Genomic DNA, 25868 nt, shown 5'->3' with positions numbered 1-25868 from the left:
TTGCTTGAAAGCTCTTTGAAATGACAAAATTTGACCTGGACACTCTGAGACCACTTTGTAAGAGCATATTTGATCACTGGAGGAAGGCTGGAAAGACTGACACTAACAGGAAGGAAAATTGTTCAGATGACACATTGGAGAGAGGATAGGATTGATACGATTGGCAATGATTTTGGAAATAATCTTGTATAAATAATTGCAGAGGCAGATGGGTCGGAAGTCATTGAAAGTTTGAGAAGAATCTATCTTGGGGATGAGGGCAATGAAGGTGGAATTGATTGCCTCATACATGCGACCCGAAAGTCAGCATTTCTCCATAACCTTGAGAAGGTCCATTCCTACCGACCATCCATATGGTCCAGGGCTTTTATCCTTTTTGAACCATTTAAGAGTACTTTCCAATTCCCCCATAGATACAGGCTTAGTGAGGTATTCTGATGCATCAAGGTAAACAAACCGAGGGAAGGGTCTAGCAATTCAGATAATTTTAGCAAGTGAGGTCCCAGGTGGAGCCTTGAAAAGTTGTTGGAAGTGGGAGCTCCCCAGATGAGCCAATTAATGAAAGGTATGTGCAAACTGACCATGTTCAGTAGGAATCTTCTAAATAGTGTTACAAGCTCGTCTCCCTTTAGAAAAATTGTGGAAGAATTTGGTATTGTCATTCCTAGCCTTCATCCAGATGGCTCTGCTTTTGAGTCTCCAGATCTCCTCTTATTCCTTAATTATTTTGGACCTCTGGGCCTCATGATTAGTGAGAGTAGATTTAGCTTCTACCGAGATGAAACCCCATCCCTGCCCATCCACTAGATCAACCAACTTATCCTCAATAGAGCAGAGTGTCTAATCATCCCGAGCATGTTTGGTTTTTGCCCATAGTATGGAAATGATTTTAAGTTCAATGAGGTTTCAACAAAAACCTTCTGCCAAAGTCAGCCCTTGGGAGGGAGGGCGAGCTCTCCAATAATCAGTGACCAATTTATGATAATCAAGATCCATCAGCTACGTTGAGTTGAATTTGAATGGTGCTCTGGGTTTTTGAAAGAAGCCTACTAATTCCAGATAGATGGGGGAATGGTTAGAGATACCCCCAGAACCTACCATTGTCGGTAGTTTGTCAGGGTGCCAAGCAAGTTCTCCTTGATGAGAAAATGATCCAATATCCGACCCATAGCAACATCTCCTATCCTTCTATTATGTCATGTTGGTTGATTATTTTTCATGGGAACATCAATCATTTGGTGTAGCTCCAGAAGTTGTTCCATATAATCAGATAGGGGATCCAGTTGGGAATTATGTCCCCAAGATTCTGCATGACCAATCGTGAACTTGATATCCCCTCCCATGATAATATTATTGGAATTAGTTAGGGAAAGATGCATTAAACGGTTCCAAAATTTGACCCTGTTAAGATAGGGTGCATAGACATTGATGATTTAGAAATCCCTTCCCATCTCCGAAGAGTATATATCCATGCCAATAAATCCATCACCCCCCGAGGTTGTGATGAGATTGATAGAGTGAGTATTTATACCAAGAGCTATACCCCCATATCGTCCATTGACATCAAGGGCATGAAAACACCAACCGGGCTTCATGGAGTGCAGAATCTGGGTGACCTATTCTGCCTTCCCTAGAGTTTCTTGTAAAAAGATGATGTCAGTCAGATATGAATCGAGAAGTCTTTGGATGGCTAGTTTTTTAGCAGGGCTAGCCAACCCTTTGAAGTTGAAGGACAACCACTTCATGGATGAATTCGGGGGGTGTTCTTTGCTCCAAGAACCATATCAATAGTGGATTGTCTTCCCTGGGCCACATCTGCCCCAACAAGGAGTATAGCTCTCAAAATCATTGGTGGATGCCCTTGAGGGATCTTGGTTGCTTTAGGAGGGGAGATGAGACCAATTCCAGAAGGCTTAGGTGGTAGAGATACCTGGGAACATAGATTATATGGATGAGAACGATGAGATGAAGTGGAGGGCTTTGAGGATGAGATGGTGGCTACACTAGTAACTGAGGGAGGGGTAGTGGAGAAAATAGAGTTAGGTAGGTCAAATGGGCAAGTGAGGGGGGAAGTAGACATGCAAGCAATGGATACAAATGCGACATCTAATTGTTGTGCACTGCATGACAAATGAATAGAGGGGCAGAGAGGAGAAAGAGTACCTGAGGAGAGAGCGGCCGTAGTAGCAGTCTGAGATCTCATCATAGGCGGAGATGGAGGCCACAAAGAGACAGAAATGATCAGTTGTGTAGTAACCCCATCCATAGCCATCAGACTGGTAGCGCGAGGAGTCTATTCATCCACTGGAGATGCTTCACGATGTAGATTCTCTGTGCTTTTAGAAGGTGATCTCGCTGAAGATACTAAGGGGGAGTATTTAAACAGATGCTCGACCTTATGACACCTTCTGCATCTAAAGGGAACCCCTTCGTAATCTAAGAATTGAATACAAGTGAAATGCTTCCAATGAAGTGTGATTTTATCTTCCAATCCCTCTCTAGTATCAAGGTGAACCAGGATGCGAGCCAATGATTTATTTCCTGATAAGGTATAGGACTTATCATGATCCAAATAAATGCCCAGTGTTGGGAATAATACTGAGAGGGGGGGTCAATTAGTATTAGCAAGTCAATAATTTTTCATTTCCATAATAAGATTCGTATACGCTACTTCAGTTAATGGAACTTGCATGTATATGCAACTGTGTTTAAGGCAATTAGCGTATATCTTGAAAACTTATGATTCAGTTAATTCATCATATGTTGATCTTTAATTAGTGCTTCAGAACCATATAAACATTAACTAGGTGCAGTAAAAACAGAAGTCCTATCCAACACATTCTGGAAAAATCATCAATGAATAATATAAAGTGTTCTTCTCCACAAGGTGAATTTTTCCTTGATAGTCCACATAAATCAATATGAACAAGTTCAAGAGGCTTACTAGCTGATCCTTCCTTTTCAGGGAAGTGCGATCTGGTTTGCTTGCCAAATTGACATGACTTGCATATTGTATTTTCTGGAATGCTGATATCAGGAAGATCACGAACAACCTGGAATTTGCATGCTTTTCTTATTTGAGAGAAGCTTAGATGCCCCAACCTTCTGTGCCATAGCTAGTGTTCATCATTTTTTCTTAGATAGCACTGTTGTTGTCCTCCCTTGAGTATGTATAAGTTGTTTGGAGTTCTTATACCTTTGATCACAATTTCTCCTGTATCAAGCTGACGAACAACACATCCATTTGATCGAAATACTACTTCATTTCCTTGATCACACATTTGACTAACACTCAACCGGTTATGCTTTAGCCCATCAACATACATAACATTCCCAGCTTTAACTTTTTCTTTTAAGAGAACAGAGCCTTTACCTTTTATGACAGCGGGAGTGTCATTTCCTAATGAGACCTTCTTTTCCTTTTCTAAGGCATTATATGAATGAAGTTTTTTTTTGTCACCTGTCATGTGTTTTGAGCATCCATTGTCGATGTACCAATGATTTTCTTGTCCTTCTGCATACAAGGCTATACCACATCTTTCTGTTTGTAGTTCTTTCTTTCTCCATATTTTGGGATTTTTCTCCTTCTGAGATGTTTGCCGAAATTTACTCCTGCATTCAGATTCTTTATGACCGAAGTTGTTGCAGATAGAACATTCTATTTCATTTTCAAGAAGAGAAAAGTTATTGTAGGTCCGTTTCATGATCCTTCTCACATTCCTTTGATTTCATGCTTCTTTGGTCATGATGGTCTTGTAAGCAACACATTGAGCAGCTTTGTGTCAAAGTTATGACATGAAAAACATTGGCCATTAAAGAAGTTCTTGCGATTATCGAATCTACTGATCTAGTGATTTTAGTTTCTATTGATATTCATTCTTGAACCAGATTGGGTATGATTTACCTGAGGATGCTTGTAGCTTCTATTCATCCTTGAAGTAAATTGAGCCTAATTTACCTGGTGATCTGCTTTATGCCTTTGCTGACGATTGTCAAACTGTTGACTGCTCTTTGCTTGCATCAAGATAGCTTTTAGTGGAGGTTGACGTCTTCTGTGCTTGAGATGCTTCTTCAGTATATCCAAGACCTATCTTTATCAGAGGAGAATGCTGCACTTTGATAATTTCATTTAAGGTTTCTGATCCTTTAGAAAATCTTAGATTGAGAGCTTTTGTTTTCTCAATATTTTTTCTTAGACCCAGAATTTCACATTCTAGTTTTTCATTGTGTTTTTCTCTTTCAACAAGTTGGAATGTCAAAGTATCTATAATCATATTCTTTTCTTCTAAACATATTTTGAGTTTGGATATTTCTTCATAAATTTCATCTTCATCTAAAGCATCCAAGAAATCATCATCTTCAAAAGCCATCAGAAGTCTATAGTCATTACTATTTTCATCTTCATCACTAATTGATAAACCATCGCTATCTTCATGTGTAGTAACTCTTCTTACTTACACTTTGTTTTCTATTCCATTTTGCTGATTCCTTACCTTTATCAAGCTTATATTTATGAGGACATTTGGTAGCATAATGATCGACTCTTCCACAAGCAAAACATTTGAAAGGTAGTTTACCTCTGAATCTTCCAGAACCCTATTGAAGGTTCTTAACAAAGTTTGCTTCTTCCTCTCCTTCTGAAATATGTCCTGATTCATTGAGTTCTTCTCTTCTTGAAGCTTTAAATGCGGCTTCTCTCATATCTAATGTACCTCCTTTTCCCATCTTGAAAGAAATTAAGATTCTGTGCAGCTGGGTCATAGTAATAGTCTGAAGATCTTGCTTTTCTTCTATGAAGATACTTTTGATTCAAACTTAGTAGACAAAGATCTTAAAACCTTTTCAACTAAAGTAACTTCTTTTATCTCTTCACCCAAATTCTTCATGCAATTAACAATCTCATCTATACGTAAGAAGTAACTAGAAATACTTTCATCATTGTGCATTTTGAGAGTTTCATATTGAATTATGAGAGTTTACAGTTTTGCATGTTTTACCTAAGAGTCTCCTTCATAGCTTAGAACGATTTTGTCCCATATTTCTTTGGCGGATTTGAGCTGCATAAATTTAACAAATTATAATTGTGACAGACTTCCTATAATGTATTGACAGCCTTGGCATTAGTTTCATATTGCTTTTTACCTGTTGCATCTGTAGGAATTGCTGATGGAAATGTCTATCCTCCTTCCATGATTTTCCAGACATCTATTCCAAGAGATTGAAGATAGGTTTTGGTTCTTACCTTCCAATAAACGAAGTTGCTTCCATCAAAGATTGGTGGTTTGATGGATCCCTCTCTTTCTTGATTACTCATGATTATGGATCTTCCTTCAAGCGATCAAGCTTCTTCTGAAGGACCTGCTTCGATACTAATTGTTGGAAATAATACTGAGAGGGGGGGTGAATCAGTATTAGCAATTCAATAATTTTTCATTTCCATAATTAGATTCATATACGCTACTTCAGTTAATAGAGCTTGCTTGTATACGCAACTGTGTTTAAGGAAACTAGCGTATATCCTGCAAACTTATGATTCAGTTAATTCATCATATGTTGATCTTTAATCAGTGCTTCAAGACCATATAAACAGTAACCAGGTGTAGTAAAAATAGAACAGATAATCACACATATGAACACAAGATATAAGGTGGAAACCTAATGTGGGTGAAAACCACCTGCTATAATCATCTCTATCTTCTTTTTAATAAGAAACTTATTTTTTCAATTTTTGTACTGGTGCAGTCTTATACCAGTATGCAGGCTTCTACCTACAGAAGGCTACAACCTTCTCTCGTTCTCCAGCTTCTCCTGGAAGGGAGCTACAACCCCCTAGCTCTTGTACTAGCTGATATGTTTACTAGTACGTAGGTGCCGACCTACAGAAGGCTACAACCTTCTCTTTTCTTCCAGGGACCATGTTTCATAAATTTTCAGACTGGATCCATCAATAACATCATTCAATCATCAAATATATATCTGCATCAACCAATCTCCTTTGCACCAACCACAACTGACTCAATCAATCACTTTGACAACCCTTCAATTTGATCTTTCAAAATGTTGTAACCAAAAAATAGTAACCAGAATACAGTAACCAGAACCCAAACCACAACCCAGAACACTGCAACAGCAAATAGAAGCAACTAAAACATATTGTATGAGGTATATGCTACTTCCATGTGTTGAACCTGCGTGCATACGTGCCTTTCTCAAGGTGAACTTTCGTACATATTTGCAAATCAAGTTTAAGATGTATACGCTATTTTGATATGTAGAAACAGTGTGTATACGCGCCTTTTCTAAAGTGAACCTACGTACAGATCTGTAAATGATGATTTAAACATTAGAACAATTCCAGACTTCAGTTATACCCAGATCATCATATTTACAGACTACAACATGCACCAGTTATTCAGATAAATGATCAAACCACATAAAGATAATTCACTTCAAGCCTTAAGATCTTGATCCATCATTAGATCTTATCCTTCATCAAGCACTAAAGTTCATCCTTGGTTCAGATCCAGCTATGCACCATAACCCAATAAACTGTATACTAGATCTTGTTCTTCATTAGATATTTAATACTTGAGTGCCTTTGCCTAATGACCTTACTCAATACCATGGACCAAAACCACTTAGAACCAATACCTTGGACCAAACACCTCAGACCATATATCTTGGACCAATAACATGGATCAAAATACCATGGACCAAATACCTTGGACCAAAACTTAGTTTTCCAAGATATACGCGCCTTTGATTCTATGAAAGTGCGTGTGTACGTATACGCTCCTTTTGGTCTGTTAACTCGTGTGTATACGCCACTTTGTCAAGGTGAACCTACGTATACCTGTCTTTCCTCATTCTGTGAAGTCTGATCTGTAACTCAGTGATGTTAACCTACTGAACTATGATCTGTCATCTAAGTGATTTGCCATCAAGGACAACACTTGTGTCATAATGCCAACACCCAGGGCATTGCCAATGCGAGTAAATATATCCTCCGACCAGAAATTCAATGGAAGCCCAGGAAGGTGGACCCAAATCGGTCCAACTCCCAATTTATCTCATTCTAGATTGAAGAGAGGAATCCATCTCTTAAGAAGAACATGAGCCATTTCGATATGCCAAAAGTGGGATAGAATCCATTCGATGTATTCCTCCCTATGGAAACTGAGAGAAAACCAACCTCGCGTCAACGTAGTGATAGTTGGAAGTACCTTAAGTAGATTTCCCCATATCTCCATAGCCCAGAGGCAAAGGAACTCTGTTGAATATGTTTTTCCCCTAACATGATGCACCAGTACCCTGTTTGCTGTGTCCACCACTTCACCCATAGAAAATCCTTCCCTGAAACGGATAGAGAGTTCCTTGCGTGATGCCTTGACACACTTGTTCTTTTTTTCCTTGCCTAACCGGGGTGCCGTCAGATAGCCCCGGAAGGGATCTCGCCTGCCTTGTGTGTCCGCTTGTGGGGAGAGAGAGATATTTCGAGGATTGACGGTTAGAATGTCAAAACAACTTGAAGGGATAGTAGATTGCCCTAGAACAGAGGTAGGGTTAGCAAGGATGTTAGGATTCAGAGGTTGGGCGAGGGAGCCTCCAACTTGAGTAAACCCTAATGATGAGGGATAGGTGGACGAGAAAGGTTGTAGGGATGCATCAGGTGGTAGGGGATCGAAATATGGGTAGGGGGTTATGCAGGAGACCAAAATATTGAGGGTGGCAGGTGAGAGTGGAGGGAAATTGAGCCCCGGAGAGGCAACAGAGGGAGAAAACAAACAGTTGGTAGGGCAGGGAGGGTCCGAGAATCGCACTGACAGACGGCGGTCCTGTCCATGGTGGAGAAGGCACACATGGTGGTCTAGAGTCCGACACTTCCGGCGCTGCATGAGGGAGTGACCAAATAGGCTCGTAGGGATTTGGGTCAACCGAATAGTCGACAACATTAATCTCCATTCCGACAAGCTACAGACAGAAACGGGGTCTAGGGTAATGACTGGTGATGAGGTAGGGTAGCAGATCGCAAGCCATCACAATGATAGTTCCACTCTGCAGGTTGATGGCGGGTGCAACAACAATGACAAAAAAGCGATAACCATAACCCTATCCTAAACCCTGAGGTGCTTCAGAGCGGAGCTCCATTTTTTTTGGACCAAAAACTTTCAATTCATCTAGGAGCAACTATCGTTCACTATCTATGTAGGCAATAAAATCATCACTATAACCTTTAATTTAAGCGTCTTAATTAAACCATAGTGGCATATATCATGAGGTAATAGCTCTACCCTGGTTTTGTTCTTAGTAGCCATTTTAACTAAACTTTTATGCAAGAAATAATGTAGACTCATCTTCCCAAACCCCACTAAATGACATAAAAATCTCATATGTTAAAGGTAGATTTTAGAATACCTACCTTCACACATGAATAATAATTGCACAATATTTAAGGCAACAAACCATTCAGGCTTCAACATCTTCTGAGGGATTCCCATGCTCCAATTAGGGTTCTAATACTCTCCTTTTAAGAAGAAATTGAGATCCACATTCTGCATCATTTGTTTCTTGAACCACTTCTCACCCTTGGTAGGCAACTCCATGGTTTCTGCTATAGAATATTTAGTGACTGCAAAATCCATCTCTCTTATGCGAGATATGTTTCCATCAAAAGTGTGAATAAAATAATAACACCAATTCATATTGTAGCCATTAAACTGCTAGAAATTCAGTTGCCATCTTGTGTTTCTGAATAAAGGTATAACTTCATCACAGACCTCAAACCATACTCCATCGGGTTCAAATCGTCTTACATGACTTGAATTTCCCATTGCTTCATTGAGAAAAATTGAGAACTTTATCACCACTATAAAAAATGCTAAAAGCTTTGTTCTTTGTCGCCAGCAAGTCACCTGGGTTTGATAAAAACAATGGGTTTGTGCACAATTTTGGCTTCAACACTTTTCTTCTCTAAACCTCCTTTAACGTTTTTAAACTGCCTCAAACTATCACACAAAGTCATATCATATGCCAAGTTACATAAAAGGCCTTTTGATATTTTAAAATGACCCAAATGATAGCTTAAATTTATTTATTTATTTTTTAATAATTTTGCAGGCACTACCAATTTTTTTTGTAGTGCACTACGAAAATATGTCGTAGAGCCATTTTTTTATGGCATTTGATTGGTGCAAGACCTAGGTAAATTTTTTTGGCATGACAATAACAAATTTATTAACATGTTTCTTAATCCTTATTCCACCTTTCACACCAAGATTTTACCTAGTTCTATACTTAAACCCATTTTGCTTGTAATAAAAATCTTAAATGATTTCAAAATAATTTGACCCTTTTTGTTTTGAAAATACTAACTTAGTGCTGACACTTGGCATGTTAAGTTAGGCTTCACAACAGTGGAAGGAGAAGCAGGAGATATCCTCAACTAGCAAACTCTCTTCATAAGAAACCATCCAAGAACAAGGTGTCATAATATTGAGGAGCCAAATATTTGTTTCCTCTTAAGAAAACCCACCCAAGGTGCAATCGAGAGTGTGATTGAGAACCAAAGTAAAGAGAGAATCCAAAGAGGGTTTAAAACTATAGGAAACCAACTTTGTGATAGGGAGAAACACCAATCTTGTAGCTCCAAGTCTTAAAACTGAGCCAACAAAGAGAGACAACACATAACAATGAAAATACCAAATTAATGAACATAATACTTGACACGTCCCTTGCGCGACATGAAGCCATGAAGTAGTTCTTTCCCTACAACTAGATTAAACAGGTACACACTAGTACACCACGTTTTCAACCCATCGCTCCATTGAAGTTGATTCAGGTGGTTCCAGAAACACTCAGAATTTAGAAGTGGCTCAAATAGCTCAAAAATCAAAGTCATCCGATTTCACCCAAACCATGACCATATCATAGTGCTCATCATCTTGATTCCAACAATGTGAATGACACTAAAATCTGAGTTCGTATGCTCAAGACATTCATGATCAAAGTTCTGGTCAAACTAGGCCCATAACAGCCACTAACAATGCAACAATTTTGAATTTTTCCACTCATAGATTCTGGCTGCCAGAACGAGTGAATTTGTCACCTAGTTAAATTTTCTAGTAACCCCAAAAATCTGGTCAAAATTATTTGAACAATTTATTTATAAAACGAAAAAAATATATAAAAAAAAGTTGAGGTGATGGGCCACCACCCTCACCACCCCTCCCATCCATTACATATATAACATATATTATATAAATGGAAAATGGCCATATCAAAACTCAACCACATATTTTGGGCTCGTAGGACTTGAACCCAATGCGACGACCCAATTCCATGCCAAAAACAAAACAACGCTCCAATCACGCTCCAACCACCAATGTACCAATAGAACCATGTCACAAGGTATAACATGCCACCCAAGATCAAAACAAAATGTGCCCAAACTTAAAAATAATACAACTGTCGGCAACCAAATTTTTCCCAAGTCCGGTTTTCAACCTGGGCCTTGTGCGCCCAACTTGGGCACACCACCAACGGCCCAACCTTGACGAATCCGCCCACCAAAATATATATAAACCATCATTTTTCCAACAAACAGAGGAGAGAGGGTGTTGGAACCGAGCACGAGGGCCGAGGTGAAACCTTGACACAGGGGCCAAGAAAGAACCACACCTAACACATTTTTCGAGACAAATCTTGTAGGAATATTCTTTAATGCTTGAGGAATCTAAATGATTCCCTAGAGGGCATTTTTTCAGAGCGACAAAATCAAGTCAACATTATACTCAAATGAACTAGAATTTCATAGGGAATGTGATGGTGTGGTTTGTTTCCTCATATGAGCAGCAAAATTTCAGGCAGTCAGCAACAAAGAATCTTTACAGAATTTGAGGTATTTAAAATATTCCCTTGGAGGCTGACTTTTTATAGAGGTAGAATGATGCCGATTTTATTGTCATTTTTCTTAGAATTTCGCAAGAAGTGCAATGGTGTGCTCATAATTTTCATCCAAGTAGCGTATTTTTTGCCCATCTCCAGGAAGGAATCTTTGGGGGAATCTTTGAGATTCACAAGGGTTTAGAATTTGACGGTGTCATAAAGGGTTCAAGTTTATAATCGTTTGACATGATTTCGTGCCAAGAATTCAATAGTGAAATCCATTTCATCAATAGAGCTCTGCATTTTCAGGCTATCCCTGAAAATGGAGGTATATGATGTAGTAATTCCATGTCTTTCTTTTGATTTTCTGAGATGATGATTTTGTAGTTTAGATCCTTGTTACCAATATGTTGAAGGATACTGGAATGCCATGTCATGTGAGAATTTATTAGCTTGTCATGCTGAAGGAGGGCACATTTGAATGAGATTTCCTATAGGAGAATGTCTCGTGGAGAGACATGCCACTCTGGTTGAGGGAATTTATCCTTGTAATGACAAAGAATGTACTATGTATTCATCATCATCTTGCAACATTTAATGAAGTGGTATCCCCACTCTTGACACCAGGCTCGAAGACATAACCCACACTGGGTGAACTCTATTATCAATGTGTGTGTGTTCTTTGATTTGATGGTTGTAAACATGTTTCCTCCTCATTAGAACATGCACATGTGGTTTTTTATACTCTTTCACATGAAATTTTGCTAACATCACAGAAGTAAAAGATCTTGGTTAATTATGGTTGCTGAAGAGATACATATCAAGTTTTGTATCATAGCGGTCTTCTCTTTGATGTGAATTGCGAGTGTGAATGATTGAATGTGCAACAAGAAGGGAAATGGAGAACAAAAAATATCTCTACGAGGACCTCCTCAGGATGGCAAACATGGTAGACATAACGTATGCAGATTATGAGGAGAAAATGGAAAGACAGGAACAAGAGAAAGAAAGAGCAGAGGAAGATTCTCCATCCCCATCTTCTAGTGATTATTCATCTTCTTCATCATTTTCTCATCATTCAGATGAGGAGATGAATTTGAGCCTTCAAGCAGAAAATGTTGAATTGAGAAGACTTCTATGAGAAGAAAGAGAGAAGAAGAAATTGTAGCTTTAGTTATGAGCCATGAAAGAGGCCTTGGAAAAGTTGAAGCGCAATGAAGACTTAGAGAAGCCATCATCACCTTCTTCAGAATCGACATCTGAGGTAAACAATGTTGATCGTTCTTCAATTTTAGTTTCATGTGACATTATTTCTGTTGGAAACATGGAGGTACCCATTTCAAGAACTGGCATGAGACTCCTCACCAAGATGGGGTATAAAGGAGGAGGACTTGGTGTTAATGGCCAAGGAATGACTCCACCATTGGAAGTTGTACAAAGACCTCGATTTGCAGGCTTGGGATACACTGAACGATAATTATAATATGTATGAGAATTCTTCATGGAATTTTTGAAGCCATCGAAGAAAGAGGATTATTGGGGCACATCACAATTCTCCCATGACAGTGCACATTGCATAGGAAGAGCTAAGGCAAGCTCTCATCGCTGTGATTGCACCAAAGACAACCAAGAGAGGTATACAAAGTATTAGTATTCTAAATTTCATTTTGATTACAAGCATAGTGTTAATGATGAGAAAAAATAATGGCATAGAAAACCATGTAGTTTTTGTGGTTTATATAACTATGTCGTTGTTGAGTGTTGGAAGAGAATGGGAACAAGAAAGAGGATGATCCATAAGATATTCTCCACATCATGGAAGGAAGAACGTTAAGAAGGTCTAGAGGAAGAATATTTTTTGTAATCATTTCAACATAGGTCGACATTAAAGAGCTACATGTTGGAGGCTCCATCTAGAGTAATGTCTCAAGGACACAACGCCCATGCAGGAACCAGATGGTGAAGATGTTCAACAAGCAAATAATCTACATTTCTGGTAGTTCACTTTGTTGAGTAAGAGATAGTTTTACTAGATATGGTAGCTTGTCATGGATGCATTTTGTAATTCATGTGTTGTGATATAAATGTAAAAGTGATGATGTGTTTTCCATCTCTTATTAAAGCAACGATGATGTTTTTGGCCTTTTGCTGATAGCTAAGGTATTGGTTTCTATTATGATATAAACTTAACCACAGAGTGTGTGTTATAAAATTTTGGCAAGTATGAGGATGCTTGGGTCATGATTGGTCATGTAGTTGAGCATGTAGTTTGCAAACATTGTACTACAAGTTTGTAGAGGATGCAGGTGTCGGTTCATCACTTATGGCTCCGAAGAACAAGGGTGAAGGAGAAAGAAGTGTGACCTGTTAGGACACTTGATTTTTAGACAATGTAACACAATAGTTGCAGATTATGTTCATGCTTTTGGAGGACCAAAAGCCCCTCAATGGGGAGGAATGATCCAGGTGGCTCCAGAAACACTCAGAATTCAGAAGTGGCTCAAAATAGCTAAAAAATAAAAGTTCTCGATTCACCCAAACCATGACCATATCATAGTGCTCATCATCTTGATTCCAATGGCATGAATGAAACTCAAATTCGAGTCCGTATGCTCAATATATTCGATGTCAAAGTTCTAGTCAAACTAGGTCTAGTGGCAGCCACTAATGAGGAAACAATTTGGAATATTTTGGTGCACAGATTTTGGCCTCCAGACAAGGGAATTTGTCACCTCGTTAAGTTGTCCAGTAACCCCAAAAATCTGGTCAAAATTATTTGAATAATTTGTTTATAAAATGAAAAAAATATATAAAAAAAATTGGTGTGGTGGTCCACCACCCTCGCCACCCCTCCCATCTGTTTCATATATAAGATATATGTTATAAATGACCAACGAACATATCAAAACTCAACCACGTATTTTAGGTCGGCTCGCCCAATATGGCGGCTCACTTCAATGCCAAAACAAAACAACACTCCAACCACCAATGTGCCAACAGAACCATGTCACAAGGTATAACACACCACCAAAGATAAAAACAAAATGATCCCAAACTTAAAATTAATACAACTATCGCCAACCAAAATATTTCCCAGGTTAGGTTTTGAAGCCAAGGCTTGCGTGCCAAACTTGGGAACCACCAACGGGCAACGACCAAACCTTGACAACTTCGCCCACCAAAATATATATAAACCATCATTTTTCCAAGAAACAGAGGAGAGAGGGTGGCAGATTCGAGCACGAGGCCCGAGGCAGAATGTTGACACAATGGCCGAGGAGGAACCATGCTTGGCACATTTTTCGAGACATAATCTTGTAAGAATATTCTTTGATGCCTGATGAATCTAAAAGATTCCCTTGAGGGCAATTTTTCACAATGACATAATCATGTCAACTTTATACTCAAATGAACCAGAATTTCATAGGGAACGTGATGGTGTGGTCCATTTCCTCATTTGAGCAACATAATTTCAGGTAGTTAACAACGAGGAATCTTTGTAGAATCTTGAGGAATCTAAAAGATTTCATTGGAGGTTGATTTTTGACAGAGGCAGAATGATGCTGACTTTATAGTCATTTTTCTCAAAATTTTGCAAGGAGTCTGGTTGTGTGCTTAGAATTTTCATCTGAGTATATATTTTTTCCCATTTCCAGGAAGAATCTTTGAGATTATTGAGGGTCCATAATTTGACGGTGTTAGAAAGGGGCCATGTTTATAGTTGTTTGACATGATTTTGCGCCACAAATTCAATGGTGTAGTCCATTTTTTCAACATAGCTTTTCATTTTCAGGCCATCCCCAGAAATGGAGGTATATGATGCAGTAATGCCATGGATTTATTTTGATTTGTTGAGATGATGATTTTGTTGTTCATGTCCTTATTACCATTATGTTGAAGGACACTTGTATGCCACATCATGTGATAATTTATTAGCTTGTCATGCTGAAGAAGGGTCCCTTTGAGTGAGATTTCATATAGGAGAATGTATCGTGGAGAGACATGCCACTCAAGTTGAGGGAATTTATCCTTGTAATGACAAATCATGTACTATGTACTAATCATCATCTTGCAGCATTTAATGAAGCGACCTCCCCACTCTTGACACCAGGCCCGGAGACGTAACCCATACTAGGTGAACTTCGTTATCAGTGTGTGTGTGTTCTTTGATTTGATGAATGTCATAATGTTTCCTCTTCCTTAAAACATGCACACCTTGTTTTTCATAATCTTTCACATGCAATTTTGCTAACGTCACAAAGTAAAAGATCTTGGTTAAATTTGGTAGCTGAAGAGATCTAGATCAGAAGTCTACACCCAAATTTCCTAGTTTCGCATGGAAAAGAGATGCTCAATACGTTCTAGGGAGGCTAGGTAAGTAGGGCCTATAAATTCCCCTATAGAAGCACCCAAATTCTTAGTACGTAGCCCGACACCCTCCCACAAAAATGTGGCAATTTTCCAACACCAAAGTAGAGGTAATTCAAAAAAACACATTTGCAGGGAAGCTACCATAATTTGCCTTATATCAAACACCATCAATGGACAATTAAGCCAACAATAAAAATTTTCTAAAGTCAATGTACTGGCTACTATCTTGTTGAATAAATCTCATGTCATTGTATTTAATGATCCTAATTTGTGTCATGTGGGGGAGGGTGGTCACCATGGCTCTGTCATTATTTTCTTAGGGTGATGATTACGTGACATCCTCTCCCATTTCTCTTCCATGTATCATCATCCCGAGTAGGGTGAATTTCTTATTGGTTGATTGAAGAGCAAAGATAACCTTGGTTTTGATGGATTATAGGGAAATCAAGGGAAGGTGAGCATATTTTAAAAGTGAGATATTTAAAAAAATAATAAAATCAACATAGATCCATCTTAACTATGGATCTACCAAGAATGAAGAGGGATCAAATCAATCAAAAATGCAAATCTCACTTTGAGTGCAAAATTTGAGGAAATGTTTGTACCTCGAGAAATTTCATTCCTCTTAGTGCTTGGTAGATCCGAAGTTAAGATGGATCTATGCTAGTTCTTAATAGTATTATTTATATTATATAAATTTCACATTTCTTCGTATATATATAACCTTGATGATACATATAGCTAGATTTTTATAATTTATTTTTTTAATGTGATGTGTGTGAGTGTGTTCTGAAATATGAATGATTATTACTAGTCCCTCCCAAGGAGGATTTCTAGCAAATGATTTGTGTGTTGACCACTCTTAGTTTAACTTTGACCAACGCAACTTATAATGTTTAACTTTGAAAAAAATATTATTTTTCAGTATTATTAAAAAAATTAATTTTCAAACATTTGATTAGAGGGAGCATTTACAACAATATAATTCCATGTGGATAATTGTATCATATATTTTATGCCATAATTTATGGATATGGTTGCAATATTCAAGCATGATTTTTAGATATTTGTGTAGTGATTTCTTATTCTTAAGAAAAAACCATCCAAAAGTAAAATCATTGAAAATAGCTCATACTTAGGTAAATAATATATTTATCATCGATTACATTCCACCATAATTTAAGCAAGTCTTTGCGTAAAAATGGAGGAATAAGATGTAAATAAATATACTTACCAGGAGTTACTTCCCACCTTTATTTATATTTTTCTTATGTAGGAGTAAAATTGTAAATGTGTAGACTTACAAGTGGTTAATACCCACCAAAATTTACGCAAGTCCTTGTGCCTGAATAAGCAATTAATTTATCCGCTTCAAATCCCAATTTATCAATTCCTACCAAAGCAATACTATAGGATTTGATTTTCTTATTGACCACTATTTATTTAGCATTGGCCAATGGAGGTTATAATTGTTTAAGCAATTTTTCCCAAAGCATAATTTCTAACTTTAGTGGCAGGGACTAAGCTGCCCTGCAACACTTGTTTCTCTGTTTAATTATATTTTATTGTGATATGTATATTATGATTTTTCTTTGTAAACATTTGTTTGTAATTTTTTATAGTCCCTAGTATTGCAACAATAAAGGGTCTCAAATTTAATTATCAAGCCGGGGTTCATACAAAATTAAGAAGGGCTGACACTATATGTGCAACATGCACTATCTCTTTCTCTCATTGATTTTTATTTAGGTGGAAACACTGAAATGAAAGCTAGATGTACATAGACCAAGTTAACTAATCTATGCTATAGGAAAAATGTAATTGTAGGAAATGACTTGCTGAAAGGAAAATGGCATGAAAACTTAAGCTACTTGCAATGGAAGAAAGCACACTTTTAGACTTTGATACTATCCACAATGAAATGAAAGCACACTTGCACACTTCTATGCTATCTACAAGGAAAGGAAAAGCGCACCACTGAAATGAAAGATTGTGAATTGAAAACCCTAATTTGTAGAAAAAAGCAATTTTCCAAAGTAAATAAATCAAAAGCATCTACAAGGTATATATACCTCCAAGTTACATTATCAAGGGTTATATGAGTGTTTTAATATACCAAAGAAGTCAAATCATGAATTTATTTTAAAGTCAAGTGAGATTGAAGGGTTAGTTATGGGCTGCTATAGGAGACAATCTAACGAGCATGTAGCCAAATAAAATGTGAGTACGAGAAGCAAGGAATTCATGGAAAAGTTTAAAAATGATAAAATAAACCTATTCAAAGCTTCAAGAAAACTTGTTACAAATTTAAGCTAACAAAACTAAGCTATGTGTGTTTCTTGCAGCTACAAAATTGGTTACACAACAAAAGAAAACAATGAATGGTAAATGTGTGGTAGCAAAAGAAATGAAGTAAATGAAGATTGGAAATGAAATTAACTAATGTAACTATTACAACCAAATGATTAGATAACGTGCACGAGAGAATTTTTCATAAAAATATTTTAATTAACCATGCATGAATGCTATAAAAAGGTACCTTTCAGAAACACTGAAAAAGTAAATAAATGCATAATAATAACAAAAAATAGTACAATAGGGATTTGGAGCTCATGGGATGGGCCCAACCCAAGGATGGTCAGAGTACCTTAGAGAAAATCCAAACTAGGAGCTGAAATAAAACATTGCTTTCATTAATTGAGAAACTATTTGTACATTAAAAAATTACAAAACTTGCTTGGAAATGCAAATATAGTCTTCCCTCCTATTCTTCATACTTTTCTCTAAATTTCCACCAAGGTACTTGAGCCTCTTATTTATACAATGAATGGGGAGAAACCTCCTTGAGGGTAGGACTACATTTTCCTCCAAAAGTCACTAGAAAAGTGGATATTTCTCCTAGTCGACGTCGCTGCAGTAGGAAGGGGCATTAAATGCCCTTGGCTAGTCTTGTTGAGACTCTCCTGTAGCAGGGAAGAAATACCGCAAATATTTTTAGTGCTGCATCTTCTTCAAATATGTGCAATATCTATTCAAATCCTGCACAATACATATGTTAATACACATAAAATATGAAAAACCTCATTGACTCTCCTAAGAACCCATTAAGCTAGGAAAGTGTGTCACTAAGTGCAAAAGGTGGGTTTAATATAGTTTTTATGTGATTAATAGTGGATTGATGGGCCTTATGATTTACCTATTTTAGAGGCCCATAATTTTTTTCTATATATAAAAAGTTACAATAGAACAATTTGAATTCAATCAATTTGTTATTTTTATTACTTTTTATTAAGTCGACATTATGATTTTTTATTATTATTTTTTGATCTAATTCTTTATTTTATGAACATTATAACATCTCTCCATATTAAGTCAACATTTAAATGTTTACACTCATTTACAACCTGTTAACGGTGTTGGAAGCCACCAATAGGGAAGGGGGTCTCCCTGTTGTGAAATGCCAATTAGACCCCACATTGTTTGAAGTAGGAGCACTAACCATAATATGGTCGATTTCCAAAGTGGTGGTTTCAAAGATGTGCATTGGCTTCGATAAAAACATAGAATGATATATACTTGAATTTGGTGACAACAAGTGTATGAGTTTTGTTGAGTATCAAATGTAATGCATGAAAGGTTCCATCGCATCATAGGGAAATAAGTGAGCCCCTTAGAAGAAAGTAAAAGTACTAACTTAGAAGAGATGCATGAGAAATATAAAAGAATCGTTAGTTAACTTACAAAATTATAGTTCTCAAGATAACAACGATCGTAATAACATAAACAACACGCATTCAACAAGATTCATATTAAAACAAACAAATTATTCCATAAGCATTAGCGTAAATGAAGAAACATACATAAAAATATATACAAAGAATAGTCTTACTACATACACAACATATGCATGAAGATCTGATAGCTATGATCTTCTTATTAGAAAGTGAAAGTTCTAAGAATACAATTACATTGATAAGACACTAGCCCCAATAGTGGAACATGAAGCCAACACTTGCTTCTCCAAAGAATGATATTCCTCCCATGCTAGACTAGAGAATCCAAGGCTACAAATCTAAGCTTCCAATCCTTTGGTTCCAATCCCTTTGCTTAAGTTATGAGGGTTTATTTGTAACAAACGAGATGACCCTTCATCTCCCTTTGTGACCTTTGAGCTTCCCTTATGACTCTTTGACTTCTTTTGTCTTTTCCTAACTAATGACTCTTCATATTCCACAACTAATTCTTGGACTTCCATTTACATTTTATTTCAAATATAATAATAACAAAAAACAATATAGGACAAAGATGGGTAGAGCCTAATAAGAAAAACTAAATACATTAAGCTTGAGTTTGAGGAAACTGTAGCTCAACAACTTTAATTTGTAATTCTTCATGTACATAGTGATGCTAGGATTTGTATTGTGCAATGATCTTCTCAAACTTTGAAAGAAGGTTAGGCTGATAGCAGACTTTGGCTTCCATATTGTCTGGGTAGATGGTTTTGAAACTAGTCGGTGTTTCCTTCTTAACAAGAACACCATAGTATTGATCTTAGCAGGGCCACCAATATACTTATGCATGGTGTGTCTATTAATCTCCAAGTTTTCCTTGGTAGAAATCTTCTTGTGATGTTCCAAGTATTTTGAAACTTCCTGCCTGACCCTTTTTCTTCCCTTTTCCTTTGTAAATGACCGAATTGAAGGGATCTATGATATTTCACCAGGGAGTCTACACCATTTTACAATTGTGCATAAGAAGATAGGATATTGGCTATGAAATTGTCGATTTGTTTGTAGCTTTGGATGAGCATTTTGAATTCAGATTTCTCCAAATTTACTTGTTGTTTTGTTTTCCTAACCAATTCTGGTGGTGAGCCTCTCTACTTCATTCCCCATTCATGAATCATGGTGATAGCTACATGAATAACTTTCAGAGCTTTTGCATTCTCTCGCGATTTATTTTGCATATCATGCGAGGGAACCACTACTTTATGCACGGTGACTAACTCCTCATAAAGATTCATAATAGTTTCTCCCAATGCTTGAACCTCACCATATATAGCTTCCCAAAGCTCCTTCAAGCGTGCATGTGTGGAATATAACTTTTGGTTCTCTGCTTGGAGTCGTTCTACTTGTTGTCTCACAACTTCTAAATCCTTTGCCATTTGTTTGTTCTCTGCCAATAGATAATTTGTATTTGCCTTCAAATCTCTCGCAAAGGATAAGTTATCTATGACAATGGTTTGAGGATTATTTCTGGTTTCCATGATAGTCAACCTTTCTATATTAATGAAAGAAATGTGTGTGAGGTATTTTGGGATGTTTCTTCCTTTCCTGCACAATTATTATCTGAAGCTCATTGAAACTCAGGCTAGAAATATTTGTGACCGGGTCATCATCCAAAGGGTAGATATCTTCTTCATCACCTATGGCTTTCCCATCAGTAGGAGGGGGCAAAGGCTAAGTGATAATGTGTTATGTTCTAGGCATAAGATCAACATCTTGATTTTTATTTCCTTGTTCCATCTCCATGTCTTGGACCACTATTATCAATTCAAACTCTTGGGAAATTTCTTGATCCTACTATTATATATTTTTCTCTTCCTGTAGAATCTTTGGTCATTCTTCTTCTACTTTCTTCAACATTTTCTTTCTTCTTCCTCCTTTTTCCTTAATTCTTCTTGCATTTTCATGTCTTCCTGTTGTCTCTTTTCCTATTCCTCCTTTTGCATTTGTTCCTCTTCATGCCTCTTTAGTTCTTCCTCTTCTTTACTCTTATTTTCTTCCCATTGTTGCTTTCTCTTTCTTTCTACTACCATAGTGTAGGTTTTAACCCCACACAGAAATTACCTTCATATGAATTCTAAAACACAGGAAATAAATAATGTGAGAGCATAACACATAAAACACATATACACAGAGATTTTCCCCTGGATCCCAAAACCGAGACTACCAACTTGATTTTTCATTATGTTCCTTTCAATGTTACAATACATATTTATACACACCAAAGCATCCAATACCATGGACCAAAAACCATTGCGTCCAAAACCATGTGTGAAAATCATGCAAAAAACCATAGGTAGGTCCGCCCAACCTAACATAGGGTCTAGAAAACAAAATTTTCTGGGGCGCTGGCCCGGACCCCATAGAGGGGGGTTACCTGCACCCCTCAAACCCCTTGTGACCCCCCTGCTACACAATAGGCACAACGAAGGGGGCACGCTGCCCCCCCTCTAACCCCCTCGTTAACTATGTGGGCTAGTCATGGAAAGAATATAACAGAACCCAACATTCTCCCACTTGTTGTTTTCTTTCCACAGGGGGCCACAAGAGAGCTTAGTCATTTATCCAGCCCTGCAACTCCCATTGTTTCTCTACACCAAGAGAACTTCTCAGGCTCACAGATTTTGTCAATGCATCTGTAGTATTCTTCAAAGTGTCCACCTTTACCAGCAACACCTTTTTGTCTTCTATCATATCCCTCACAAAGTGATACTGAACATCAATGTGCTTTGTCTTTGAATGATATGCAGGGTTCTTTGCCAAGAAAATTGCACTTTGGCTGTCACAGTCTATCCTTGTAGCTCCCTGTACTAAGCCCATACTTGAACACAATCTCTGCAACCAAACTGCTTCCTTGCTTGCATGAGTGGCTACCATGTATTTACCTCTGTAATTGATAGTGCCACTACAGATTGTTTCTTACTCATCCAATTGACTGCACCTCCAAATAGGTTAAACACATACCCACTTGTAGATCTTCTCTGATCCAGATCTCCAGCCCAGTCTGCATCAACAAAGCCACGAATATCCAACACTCTACCCAATCCCGGTCTTCCTTGATAGCACAAACCATAATCACTAGTGTGACGCAAATACCTGAAAACCCACTTAACTGTTGTCCAGTGCTCCTTCCCTGGTTTTGACATAAACTTGTTCAATACTCCCACTACATGTGCAATGTCTGGTTTAGTATAGACCATTGCATACATCAGGCTACTGACTGCACTTACATATGGAACACAGGACATGTCCTCTTCCTCTTCTTGTGTCTTGGGACACTGTTCAACAGATAACCTCACACCTATAGGAATAGGAACCTTCACCGGTTTACTATCCCACATATTAAACCTCTGCAGTATTGTCTCGACATACTTTGGTTTAACCAAAGCTTTGTCCTTTCCTGGTCTCTTTTAATTTCCATGCCTAGAATATAGTTTGCAGCACCAAGATCTTTCATGTCGAATTTGGAGGACAATTGGGTCTTCAAATCCTGGATAATTTCTTTGCCATTTCCAACCAGCAACATATCATCCACATACAAGACCAGATAAATAACACAGTCACCAATTAATTTAAAATACACACAATGATCTGCTTTGCTTCTGGTGAAGCCAAGTCCCTGTATAAATGTATCAAAATTTTGATACCTCTTCCTTGGTGACTGTTTTAACCCATACAAAGAATTCTTTAACTTGCATACCATTTCTTTCTTACCCTTATCTGCAAAAACTTCAAATTGCTTCACGTAGATCTCCTCTTCTAGATCCCCGTGAAGAAATGTTGTATTCACATCCATCTGTTCTACCTCAAAATCAAAAGTAAAAGCAACAGATAAAAGTAATCTAATAGAAGTTACCTTGGCAATAGGAGAAAAAATATCACCAAAATCAATTCCTGGCACCTGGGAATAACCTTTTTCTACCAACCGAGCTTTGTATTTCTCCACCTTTCCTTCTGCATTTGTCTTCTTCTTGAACACCCATTTGCTGCCAATGGGTTTCCTTCCAGCCGACAACTCCACCAAATCCCAAGCCTCATTTTTGTGCAAAGATGCCATTTCATCAACCATGGCCTCTTTCCAGAGTTTGCCATCCTCTGAATCTACTGCTTCCTTCACAGTTCTAGGATCATCATTAGTAACAGTAAAGAAAAATTTGAATAGAAAGCAGATGGACTATACCTTTCCCGCTGCCTTCTTTCTCGAACTGATCTTCTCACACCCGGAGTTTGTGGCTCTTCATCTTCTGATTCCTCCTTTGCTGTAGAGTTTGATTCTTCCTCCTTAAGCTCAAACTCTATCTTCTCAGGTTCCTTTGGTTGGACTTCATGTTTAATAACATCTTTTACCTCTCTAAACACCACATCTCGGCTGTACACAACCTTCCTTGTTACTGGGTTCCAAAACTTATAATCCTTTAAACCATCCTTATACCCAATAAAGATGCACTTTTTAGATTTACTATCCAACTTGGTTCGTTTCTCCTTTGGAACATGTACATATGCATCACATCCAAATACCCTCAGATGTGAAAGAGAGGGTTTCTTACAAGTCCATACCTCTTGTGGAGTCTTATCCTCCAACACTGATGAAGGTGATCTGTTGACCAGGTAACATGTTATCTCCACCACCTTTGCCCAGAATTCCTGTCCTAACCTGACACCATTGAGCATGCTTCTTAACCTTTCCATCAACGTCTTGTTCTTTCTTTATGCAACTCCATTTTTCTCAGGTGTGTATGGAGTAGTATTCTGCCGTGCTATACCACACTTATTACAGAATTCTTCAAATTCCTTGTTGAAAAACTCTCCACCGTTATCTGTCCTCAACAACTTTATCTTCTTCTCTGTCTGGTTTTCCGCCAGAGCCTTAAATTCTTTAAACTTGTCAAAGACTTCAGATTTCTTCTTAAGGAAATATATCCATGTATTCCTTGAGAAGTCATCTATAAATTATACATAGTACACAGACTTACCCGGTGATGGAACCTTCACAGGTCCAAACACATCATTGTGTACAAGTTCTAATATTTGTTTCACCCTCTTACCACCAGAGGGGAAACTCACCCGATTCTGCTTCCCATATACACAATTTTCACAGAGATCAAAATCCTTAGAGCTATTACTCATACCTTCTACCATACCTTTACCATGAAGTATTCAAAGGTCCTTCTCTCCAATATGTCCATGCCTTTGATGCCACAACATGGTCTTCTCTCGAGAGACCACTAGATTTTCTGCTCCACTTTCAGGAACCACAGAGCTGTTACACACATCAACAAACCTTGTCGCTTGTACAGAGTTCCAATCCAAACTCCTCGCATCAATACTAGTGCTCCCCAAACCATCTTGTAGGTATCCTTCTCGAACACTATTTTTACACCTGCATCATCCAGCTTGCTTACAGAAATCAGATTTCTGGCCAATGTAGGAATATGCAGAACACTTGGAAGTGTTCTAACCCTTACACCTTGCAACTTCAACTTTACTTTTCCATGACCAACGATTCTAACCTTCCTATCATCCCCTAAGAAGACATCACCACCATCGTATTTCTCATACTTGCAAAACCACTCTCTATGGGGAGTGAAGTGAAAGGATGCACCTGAGTCAATCAACCATGCCTTATGATCTACATGTGTACTTGAAGAAGCCAAGTACACATCCCCACCTTCATCTAAGGTGGTTTTCGTCTCTGCAGAAGTAGCATCATCAGATCCCTTTCCTTTATCAGGAGCTTTAGATTTACAGTCCCTTTTGTAGTGCCCTTCCTTTCTGCATTTCCAGCACACCACCTTTACAGGTTTTCCTGGAGATTTGGATCTCCCACTCGATGACTTATTTTTGTTTTTGTTCTGGGACCGTCCTCGTACAGACAAGGCATCACCATTTTGGATCTCCATATTTTTCCATCTCATCTACTCCGTCAGCAAGGATGAGACTATTTCATCAAACTACAAGGCATCTGTATTGCTACCTATTGCAATAACCAGAATATCCCACGAATCTGGTAGAGAACACAACAAACTGATGCACTTATCTTCATCTGAAATTTTAATATCAACAGATAATAACTGACTTACCATAGTATTAAATGTGTTCAGATGCTCTGTCATCAAGTCTCCATCTTTCATCCTCGGGTTATACAACTTTTTCTGCAGGAACAATTTATTCATTAGAGATGTAGATTGGTACAAAGTCCCTAACTTGTCCCACAAAGCCTTTGTCATAGCTTCCCCTGATACATTCATCAATACTAAATCTGAGACACACAATTTTATTGTGTTCTTTGCCTTCCGATCCACCTTCTTCCATTCTTCATCGGACACTCTCGTTGGTTTAGTACCTGGATCTACTGCGACCCACTGATCTTTATCCTCCAACAGATCCTCCATCTTGAGTTTCCACAACTCAAAACTCTGACCATTAAATTTCTTGATCTTTATCTTTCCACTGCTCGCCATCTTCTTTCACCACCAGAATTGATCTCGTAGATCTCCCACTGAACAGGGTCTACCACAGGCCCAACCAAAACCCTTCAGCAACAAAGACGTCCCCTTGAAGCCAAAACAGCTCTGATACCAAATGTGGGTTTTAACCCCGTACAAAAATTACCTGCATACGAATTCTAAAACACATAAAATAAACAATGCGAGAGCATAACACATAAAACACATACACACAAAGATTTTCCCCTGGATCCCAAAACCGGGACTACCAGCTTTATTTTTCATTATGTTCCTTTCAATGTTACAATACATATTTATACATGTCGAAGCGTCCAATACCATGGACCGAAAACCATTGCATCCAAAACCATGTGTGAAAATC

The sequence above is a fragment of the Pinus tabuliformis genome, chromosome Q, assembly GCF_031772625.1.
Source record: "Pinus tabuliformis cultivar Carrire ecotype Pingquan chromosome Q, CPIR1, whole genome shotgun sequence".
NCBI classification, from domain to species: domain Eukaryota; kingdom Viridiplantae; phylum Streptophyta; class Pinopsida; order Pinales; family Pinaceae; genus Pinus; species Pinus tabuliformis.
Note: the sequence above shows the minus strand (reverse complement) of the source record.